Here is an 11,169-nt window from a genome sequence, read left to right on the forward strand (position 1 = left end):
TCTTTTGGTACCGGTTGAGACCTGATTTCTGACCAATGATGTGATCAATTCTGGAGAATGTTCCATGGACACTAGAGAAGAATGTGTATTCCGTTGCTTTGGGATGGAATGGTCTGAATATGTCTGTGAAGTCCATTTGGTCCAGTGTGTCATTTAAAGTCTATTTCCTTGTTGATCTTTTGCTTAGATGATCTGTCCATTTCAGTCAGGGGGGTGTTAAAGTCCCCCACTATTATTCTATTGTTGTCAATGTGTTTCTTTGCTTTTGTTATTAATTGCCTTATATAATTCGCTGATCCCATGTTACAGGCATAAATATTTACAATTGTTAGATCTTGTTGGATAGACCCTTTAAGTAGGATATAGTGTCCTTCTTCATCTCTTATTACAGTCTTTGTTTTAAAATCTAATTTGTCTGATATAAGGATTGCCACCCCAGCTTTCTTTTGGGGTCCATTAGCATGGTAAATGGTTTTCCACCCCCTCACTTTCAATCTGGGGCTGTCTTTGGTTCTAAAATGAGTCTCTTGCAGACAACATATGGATGGGTCTTATTTTTTAATCCAATCTGATAGCCTGTGTCTTTTGATTGGGGCATGTAGCCCATTTACATTCAGGGTAACTATTGAAAGGTATGAATTTAGTGCCATTGTATTGCCTGTAAGGTGACTGTTACTGTATGTTGTCTGTGTTCCTTTCTGATCTTTGCTGCTTTTAGGCTCTCTCTTTGCTTAGAGGACCCCTTTCAATATTTCTTGGAGGGCTGGTTTCGTGTTTGCGAATTCCTTTAGTTTTTGTTTGTCCTCGAAGATTTTATCTCTCCTTCTATTTTCAATGAGAGCCTAGCTGGATATAGTATTCTTGGCTGCATATATTTCTCGTTTAGTGCTCTCAAGATATCATGCCAGTCCTTTCTGGCCTGCCAGGTCTCTGTGGATAGGTCTGTTGCCAATCTAATATTTCTACCATTGTAGGTTACATATCTCTTCTCCCCAGCTGCTTTCAGGATTTTCGCTTTGTCTCTGTGACTCGTAAGTTTTACTATTAGATGTCGGGGTGTTGACCTATTTTTATTGATTTTGAGAGGGTTTCCCTGTGCTTCCTGGATTTTGATGCCTGTTTCCTTCCTCACATTAGGGAAGTTCTCTGCTATTATTTGCTCCAATATACCTTCTGCCCCTCTCTCTCTTTCTTCTTCTTCTGGGATCCCAATTATTCTAATGTTGTTTCGTCTTATCGTATCACTTATGTCTCGAATTCTGCCCTCGTGATCCTGTAGTTGTTTCTCTCTCTTTTTCTCAGCCTCTTTATTTTCCATCATTTGGTCTTCTATATTGCTGATTCCCTCTTCTGCCTCATTTATCCTAGCAGTTAGTGCCCCCATTTTTGATTGCACCTCATTAATAGCCTTTTTGATTTCTACTTGGTTAGATTTTAGTTCTTTTATTTCTCCAGAAAGGGTTTCTCTAATAACTTCCACGCTTTTTTGAAGCCCAGCTAGTATCTTTAAAGTCATGATTCTGAACACTAGGTCCGACATCGTACTAATGTCCGTATTGAGTAGGTCCCTGGCTGACGGTAGTACCTCTTGTTCTTTTTGCTGAGGTGATTTTTTTCATCTTGTCATTTTGTCCAGAGGATAATAGATGGATGAGAGAACAAAATGCTAACAGGTTAACAATGACCCCAGCAAATATACTCTATACAAATCAGAAAAGACCTGAAACCAGGGGAAAAGAAAGGGAAAGAAAGAAAGAAGAAAGAGAGAGAGAGAAAAAAGAAAAAGATAAAAACAGAAACAGAGCAATACAAAAAAAAAAACAGAATATGATCAAATATGATCAGGCTAGTGCATAGATCAGTACCACACACTAGATTTTGCGCGTATTTTGGTCTTAAGAAAAAAGTTCCTCCTAAAATTTTAAAGGAAGAAAGACTTATGTATGTACAAAATTAGGGTTGATACAATGAAGAGATGCAAGATGACTGTAAAGATGAAAATTATAAAAGATTTTTTAAAAGGAATTGATAAGATAAGAAGTTGTTTGAAAAAAGAAAGAAGATTTAAAAAAAAAGGAAAAAAAAGGGAGAGAATGTGATCAGGCAGGAGACTAGAACAAAGTCAGACACTAGTGATTTAGGGTATATTTTGATCTGTTAGAAGAAACTGTATCTCAAAATTTTAAAGAGAGAACAACTTATATATATATGCCAAAAATAAGGGTAACTACTATGAAGGGATAAAATATGACTCTAAAAATGAAAAATAAAAAATGTTTTTTTTAAAAAAGGGATGATAAGATGTTGGTTGAAAAAGGGAGAAAGAAAAATTCAAAAAAAAAAAAACAGTTAAAAAAATTAACTTTGAAAGACTAATGAATCATGGTAAAAAAGCCATAAATTCTATGTGCAGTATTCCCCTAGCGCTGGAGTTCTCCCGTTCTCCTTGATCGGTAAACTTGGTCTTGGCTTGCTGGCTGTTCATGCTGATCTTCTGGGGGAAGGGCCTGTTGCCGTGGTTCCCAAATGTCTTTGCCGGAGGCGGAATTGCCCCGCCCTTGTGAGTCCGGGCTCAGCAAGCTGCTCGGGTTTGCTCTCAGGAGCTTTTGTTCCCTGCAAGTTCTCGGTACAGCTTTGGAGGACCAGGGTGAAAATGGTGGCCTCCCAATCTCCACCCGGAGGAGCTGAGAACTCGGGCCCCGCTCCTCAGTGCGCCCCCAGAGAAAAGCAGTCACTCCCTTGTCCCCGGTCTCCGGCCGCTCTCCGCGCTCACCCGGCCTGTGACCGAGCGTTTCTATGTCTGGCACCCGACCCCGTGTGGAGTCTTCAAAACCAGCAGATCCCTGCGGTGCGCTCCCGCGCCACTCCTCCCGGGGGAGGAAGGGGAGTCTCCCCGGATCTGCCGCTTGTTGGGTCCCTGCTGGAGGAGCAGTGGCCCGACTGGGCCGCGGATCACAGTTTATGGCCACCCCGAGCTGAGAGCCCCAGCCTCGGCTCCGTCTCTGCAGCCAGCTTCCCCGCTCCGATACCTGGGAGCTCTGCCGCACTCAGGCACCCCCGGTCTTTGTGTGACCCCGAGGGTCCTGAGACCACTCTGTCCCGTGAGGGTTCCACCCCTGCTTAGCCACTGGAGTGACACCCCTCCGCAGAGCCGACTTCTAAAAGTTCCGATTTTGTGCTCCGCGGCTCTATCACTTGCCAGAAGCGGCCGACGGAGGCCCCCTCCCCCGCCGTCTATCCTCCCGAATATCGCCTCGGATTCACTTCTCCGCACGTCCTACCTTCCAGAAAGTGGTTGCATTTCTGTTCAGAGAGTTGTTGCTATTCTTCTCTTCGATCTCCTGTTGAGTTCGTAGGTGTTTAGAATGGCTTGATCCCTATCCAGCTGAATTCCTGAGACCAGAGGATATCCAGGTCTCCTACCACTGCGCCATCTTGCTCCGCCCACCTCTGACTCTTCCCTAAGGAATTTGTTTGTTAGTAGAGAGTGGCTTTCTTTAATTATGAGAGGAAAGACTAAAGGTCAAATTTAAGAAGTCAGAGACAGGCAATTGGGAAAAAGTCTTTAACTAAAGAACTCCCTTGGTGTCACTGGTGCCCCTAAATATATCACTACATAAGAAATGTCTACTTTTAAGCTCCTTCATTCAGGGGCACCTGGGTGGCTCAGTCAGCTGAACATTGGACTCTTGATTTTGGCTCAGGTCATGGTCTTGGGGTCGTAAGATCAAGCCCCGCTTAGAGCCCTGTGCTGGGCATGGAGCCTTCTTAAGATTCTTTCTCTCCCTCTCCCTCTGCCTCCCACCTCTCTCGCGTGCTCTCTCTCTCTCTCAAAAACAAACCAACAACAACAACAAAAAAAACCTTCCTTCGGATAGTAGTTTTCTGGCCCTGAGTCATGGGCTGTTAAGAATAAGTTCTGTGCATTATACTGGTACCAAGTTCACTAAATCTTCTTATCACAAGGAAACAAGAAAATCAGGAGTTATAGGTTGCTAACATCTCTATTCTATAAGCAAGCAACTCATGTTTAGTAACATATAGGACAATTATTTAATGAAATATTTTCTAAAGGTTGCATGCTTTATTAATTTTACAGAAATATCTTGAAAACATATAAACTGCTAGAGATTTTAAAAATTAATATGAAATCCTGCAGCTGTCTATAATCTGGTAGTAAATATCTTAATTTTAGAATGAATTTTGAAGTTGTGTGTATGTGTATTATTTAAAAAATAGCTAGTGAATTTTCAGAAATAAAAACATCCCTGCACACATAACCTAGACCAAACCACGAACATAACAGCATTCAGAGACTATCAGACTTAATACCAATTGATGTCCAATATGATAGTTTAGTATTTTTTTCATATATTGAAGTGAAATCATTTGGTTGGTAACCTTGTATGTCTTACACTCATTGTTATGTATATGATTCCCTTATGTTGTTGCACCTGGTGATCGTTTATTCACTCTCTTCACTGTGTGGTATCCCAATGAACAAACATACCTTATGTTATTGTCAATTTCTAAATAATGCTACATTTTTGTACAAGCTTGGGATGTCCATAGTCACTCATTTGTATTGGATGTAGAGGTAGGGATAGAATATTGGGGACAACTGTAGTAGATCCTGCCACACAGTTTTCCAAGTTTGTGCATCAGTTCTGATCTCTGTTGTCGATGTCTGAGAGCTATTATTGTTTCATATCCACACAAGTACTTGATGTTAATTAAGATCTTGAATCATTTTCATTTTGGCCATTCTTTAGGTGGGTCAAGGTACAACACTGAGGTTTTAATTTTTAACTACCTGAATACTAATAATGGTGTATCATCATTTCGGTGAAGTGTCTGTTTGATCCTGAATGCGGAATAGGAGGTCAGGAAAGAAGCTGTGTTTACAAGGACTCAGCCTTCTACTGCTCTTACTTTCTAGCCAATATCATTGCCATTCATGTCAAATCAGCCTTGAGACATAATACCATTCTTTTGTATGAAGAGAAAGCCACTTGTTTGGTTTATTTACTTACCTTTTTTTTTAAAATATTTCCAATACTGCAGATAGTTTTACACAGCAGAAGAATAACAGGTATAGGGAGATGGATTATGGCAACTAGAAATGAGATAAATCCTCTTTCCAGAGTGAGGGTTGAGGTCTAGTGAGGAAGAGCGAGTTGTTAAACACCACAGTGATTTCGAGTTGTATTCGATGTCAGGTTCACAGCATATTTCTGGAAAGGAATGTCCAAAGAGGTTTAAAGTTGCTGACTCTGGCTTTCACACAGGAGCACCCACTTACTGGGTTATTGAGCTTTACCACTGTTGTATTCTAACACATGGTGCTGGACAGCCTACCACTAGTATGCATCTACCTGCTCACTATGTTGTACAAATGCCCAAATCTACCATCACTATGTCATTTTTATCCTTAGGGATTCCAGTGCAAGGCTGAAGGAAAGGAGTCCAGATACAGAAACATGCCTATTATATCAATAGTCATTTGTAATATAATACTGGATAATGATTCTCTCATCAGTCCCTGGTGGCTATGTGAGAACCTTGTGATGTAGCTACACAGAGAGTGGAAGGCAACTGGTGAGGAAGGAAGTAAATGAGCTAGAATACACCAAAGTCTTTTAATATTTTTCCTATTTCTGTAGCATCCCATATGGAAGGGTTAGTTCAGGCCATCTGCCCCAAGTTCCTATTTAAGTCATGAGTCTACTAGTCAACATTCCCAGTGAGTGATTTTTTACTCTCTAATTACATAATTCAGGGAGATGAAGCCTACAATTAATTAAATTGGTTTCTTCCATTTTTAGACATACATTCATTGAGCTTAAGATATCTCATTTAATTGGTTTATGATTTCCTTCTCATCAGTTCAGACTCATTAGATGTGATTGAAGAGGCCAATATGCAGATCAAATCAGTCTTTACATGATATTACTGTCCTATGTCATATGGAAGGACGATGGCATATTTACAACTTCTGAATTAGAAGCCTCTGATCCACTGAGACTCTGCTTTGTTTAGACTTTAATACATTTCAAAAAATGGCTTTTGCTATGTTGCTTCTCATAAGAAAGATTAGCAAGAAAATATGGTACAAGTAGAGACTCTTAAAACATTTTTCCCCAAAAACACCTTCTCCATAGATTTTTTTTTCACCGCCATATTTTTCCCACAATCTGTCATAGTTTCCCACAAATACCACCCGCAAAAGCAGAGGAGACTTTTGAGGTTTGCTTCTGGAATTCCTTCTGAAATTATTTCACCAAGGACAATTATAATTACTTAAGGGGTACAATCTAATAGATACTTAAGAATGTCATTGAGTCGGGGCACCTGGGTGGCTCAGTCAGTTGAGCATCAGCCTTCAGCTCGGATTGTGATCCCGGGGTCCTGGGATTGAGCCCTCATCAGGCTCCCTGCTCGGTGGAGAACCTGCTTCTCCCTCTGCCTGCCGCTCCCCCTGCTTGTGCTCTCTCTCTCATTCTAGCTCTATCTCAAATAAATAAATAAAATCTTAAAAAAAAAAAGAATGTCATTGAGTCTTCCGTGATCTTGCAAACACACAACCATATCCATGCTTTCTCAACAAGCCGGCTTCCAGTGGTTGACATCAGAAAACTTGAGCAGGAATTTCAGAAGCAAACCTCAAAAGTTTCCTCTGCTTTTGCAGGTGGTATTTGTGGGAAACTATGACAGATTGTGGGAAAAATATGGCAGTGAAAAAAAAATCTATGGGGAAGGTGTTTTTGGGGAAAAATGTTTTAAGAGTCTCTACTTGTACCATATTTTCTTGCTAATCTTTCTTATGAGAAGTAACATAGCAATTTTTTTTTACTTCCCATGTTATTAATATAAGTATCTTTATAGGTTTATTACTTTAGTAGCCACAATCATTTTTATGCATTTTCTTAAAAGCTATTAAATTATATATATACATACACACATACACACACAAGACATACATTATACCCTCATTTAATTACGTTTTGACAAATATCTAATGAACATTCAAAAATGTTATCAAGTGTGTGGTTTTTATTATTTGTTTTTCCATTTTGTGTTCCAGACTAGATAAAGGAACTGATAAGAATGATTGATAAGAATTGATACTCAACCTCCAATAAAGAATGTTCATGGTCTTATATTGGAGACAATGGTCAAATCAACTGAGCCATAGGTACAGTGATGCCTTGAGGAGAGTATTATTTATAAACCACAGAGATGAGCATTTAACCAAGACTGAGAAGGCAAAAGAAGGAAAGAAGAGACAAGTGAAAGTGACTGAGTTGAATTTCAACATAAGGATGTACTTTGCCAGGACCCTCCACTTTGCACTTTTATCCTTCTCTTGTTGGATGTTGAAGGGGAGCAGAATACACCACCCCAAAATATACCACTTTGGCTATTGATTATTTTATTTTATTCTTTTAAGATTTATTTATTTAGGGATGCCTGGGTGGCTCAGTCATTAAGCATCTGCCTTCGGCTCAAGTCATAATCCCAGGGTCCTGGGATCAAGCCCTGCGTCGGACTCCCTGCTCAGTGGGAAGCCTGCTTCTCCCTCTCCCACTCTCCCTGCTTGTGTTCCCTCTTTTGCTGTGTCTCTCTCTGTCAAATAAATAAATAAAATCTTTTAAAAAGATGTATTTGTTTATCTTAGAGAGAGAGTGTGTGCGTGCACAAAGGCAGTGGGGGGGTATGGGCAGAGGGAGAGGGAGAGAAGCAGACTCCCTACTGAGCATGGAGCTGTCTTGGGGCTTGATCCCCTGAACCTGATATCATGACCTGAGTGGAAAGCAAAGGTTGGATGTTTAACAGGCAGACCCCCTCAGGCGTCTGAGCCATTGATTATTTAAAATCAAATTTACTTAAGGAATAGCAGGTGCAAGAAAGACACTCTGAGCCGCCTTTGTTTTTCTGAAGGCAGGAAATAAATTTCCTATGTGAAGGGTACTCTTCCTGCACCAGGAGAAAGAGAGACCTCCTCATCCCCAAAGAGGGAGTTGAAGGCTACGAATGCTGTATAAACAAACTCTGTTACTTCTTTACTTAGAAGTAAAGTTTGGTCCTGAGACCATGCCTCTCTGTCATGTCAATTCTTCACAAATGTATTGCTTCTTTGTCTAAAAAATATAACAGATACCTTATTTGGCCACTTATTTGAGTTTCATATTTTTTTGAGATCCTGTACATAAGAAGTTGAATTTGTTTTTCTTCTGTTAATCTAGCTTATATTAATTTAATTATTAGATCAGCCAAAGAACCAGGAAGGGAAGAAGGGAAAGTTTTGCTCCCTTACAACTACATCACCTCTAAGAAGACATTGTCTTATCCACCTCAGGATCTGTAATTCCAGCTTCTCCCTATGGATTCCTGTTTTCCTCCCATCCCCATTGTATCCCTCTTCACCATTTAGATCTGAAACAGAATTTCAAGGAATCTTTTCTTCTCCGCATTCTACAGGTAGACATTTTGCTTGAACTTAGAGTTTCTTGCCTTTTCACTTCAGAGAGATTTAGAGTTTCTCATGAATAGTTGTAAGACTATTTAATTAATTTTACTTATTTTTAATACATTATGGAATTCATTGGAATATAAACTACTGGAATCACCATGAAACGCAAGACACCTATAGTGCAAAAGGTGTATACTAAAAACTCATGGTTCTTAGAATAATTAAATTAATGCATAAAATAAACAACTAATGCAAAATTAGCACACTAAGATGAAGAGTGGACAGTTTTGCAAATATTAAGCATGACTTATTTAAAATGGAGACATACGGGAAAAATGAAGGGGGGGAAATAAGAGGGGGAGATGAACCATGAGAGACGATGGACTCTGAGAAACAAACTGAGGGTTCTAGAGGGGAGGGTGATGGGGGGATGGGTTAGCCTGGTGATGGGTATTAAGGAGGGCACGTATTGAATGGAGCACTGGGTGTTATACACAAACAATGAATCATGGAACACTACATCAAAACTAATGATGTAATGTATGGTGATTAACATAACATAATAAAATTAAATTAAATTAAAAAAACAAGTGCTGGAGGGAAGGAAGACCAATAGAGGAAGTGATGGGTTGTGAATTGTAGCACTATAATCCAGCCACACTGGTTGTCTTTAAATTCCATAGAAATGATATGGTCTTGTTGCTGATCCATCAGCATAGAATGCTTTCTCTACCTACATGTATCCTCAGCTGATCCCTACTTACCTGTTAGATGCCAGATTATCTCCATTACCAGAAGCACTTTTCAATGTTCTTCACTATATTTGAACATTATGCATGGTTTTAGAGGCCTCAGTCTTTTTATTTTATGGCCTAATTTCAGTTTATATAAATAATTTGAATGATTAATTAATATTTGTCACTTCCATTAGATGATGAGATTCATTAGCGTAAAACTACTGGATTCGCTATGAAATGCAAAGTGGAAGAGGTACTGAGAAAAGTCTCAATAACATTTAGAAAATTCATTTCATTCATAAATGAAAGATTGAGGAAACAAATATTAGGCAAACTAGGAGTCCAGAAATTTTCAATTAAAGAGTACCAGTACAAAGTCAAGACATAAAATGAACCACGGAGCACTTAGGGAATAACACATTTGGGTAGGGCTGAAACATATTATAAATATTTCTTGGATCACACCACATTAGTAAAAACAATTTTAATTTTTATAAATTATAGTGTAAGATTGGGAGAAAATTATGCACATATAAGTTTTCAATGAAACCACTTTTTATTTTTAAGTATTTTCAGGGCCTCTTTCACATCGTTATTCCATAGGCTATAAATCAGAGGGTTTAGCATAGGAATCACAAGGGTGTAAAACAATGAGGTCATTTTGTCTTGATCAAGAGAGTGGGAAGAACTTGGCCAGAAATACATAAAGAGCAGAGTTCCCTGGAAAATCACAACAGCAGTTCAGTGGGAGGTGCAGGTGGAGAAAGCTTTGAACCTCCCTTCCGCAGAGTTGATCTTTATCACTGCTAGGATGATGTAGCAGTAAGACACAAAAAGCCCTGAAAGAGTAATCAGTTCAATGAAGCCAAAAATGGTGAATATCACTAACTCATTAACTTGTGTATCTGAGGAAAACAAGAGGAGAGGTGGAACATCACAGAAAAAATGGTTAATCACATTCGACCCACAGAAACATAACTGAATGTTAGTATCATATTTACTGAAGCATCCACAATTCCCACCATGTAAACCCCAGCCATGAGCAAGGAGCACACTCTGCTGGACATGCTGACTGTATAGAGCAAGGGGTTACTAATGGCCTTGTACCCATCAAAGGCCATCACTGCCAGAAGTAGACACTCAGAATCTACAAAGGTAGAGAACACCAACCATTGCAGAGCACAGCCATAGAAGGGAATTGACTTGTTCTTGGCTATGAAGCCTACCAGCATCTTGGGTCCAACTGCTGTAGAATAACAGAGGTCACTGAAGGAGAGGTGGCTGAGGAAGAAATACATGGGTGTGTGAAGGTGGGAATCCATTCTAATTAAAATGATCATCCCGAGGTTTGCAACAAGAATGATGAGATAGAAAATTAGAAATGTGGGCGCCTGGGTGGCTCAGATGGTTAAGCATCTGCCTTCGGCTCAGGTCATGATCCCAGGGTCCTGGGATCGGGTCCTGCATCGGGCTCCCTGCTCCTTGGAGCCTGCTTCTCCCTCTGCTTCTCTCTCTCTCTCTCCCTCTGTCTCTCATGAATAAATAAATAAAATCTTTAAAAAAAAAAGAAAGGAAAATTAGAAATGTGATAAATAGAGTCACTTTAACTCCAGGGTCATCGCTAACTCCCAAGAGAAGGAATTCATTCACAAAAGAGCAATTTTTTTCCATCCATTTTTCTTGATTCTTCTAAAATGCTACAGAAATGATCAAGAAATGGTTTAGGTATAACTACATAAAACTGTACATTTGCTAATGAAGATGATTCCAAAACACCCTACTTTATAAGAAATATACATTTTCTGCCACTAGATTGCAGATCATTACCCAAAGGAAGTAAGTAAAAAAATATTAATTTACAATTTTCTAAATATTTGACTCCTCATTTTTTCACATGGAAGGTTTTTGTTCATCATTCTTTAAATTTGGTGACTTGGAAAGCTACCTGTGATGAGCAAG

The 11,169-nt window shown here is 39.4% G+C and overlaps 1 pseudogene; it reads right to left on the reverse strand.

The window, feature by feature from the left end:
• Positions 1-9,750: 9,750 nt before the first annotated feature.
• LOC113915171 lies at positions 9,751-10,881 on the reverse strand (annotated as a pseudogene).
• Between the last annotated feature and the right edge of the window lie 288 nt (positions 10,882-11,169).

Source organism: Zalophus californianus, chromosome 11, assembly GCF_009762305.2.
Source record: "Zalophus californianus isolate mZalCal1 chromosome 11, mZalCal1.pri.v2, whole genome shotgun sequence".
In the NCBI taxonomy this organism is placed as follows: Eukaryota; Metazoa; Chordata; class Mammalia; order Carnivora; family Otariidae; genus Zalophus; species Zalophus californianus.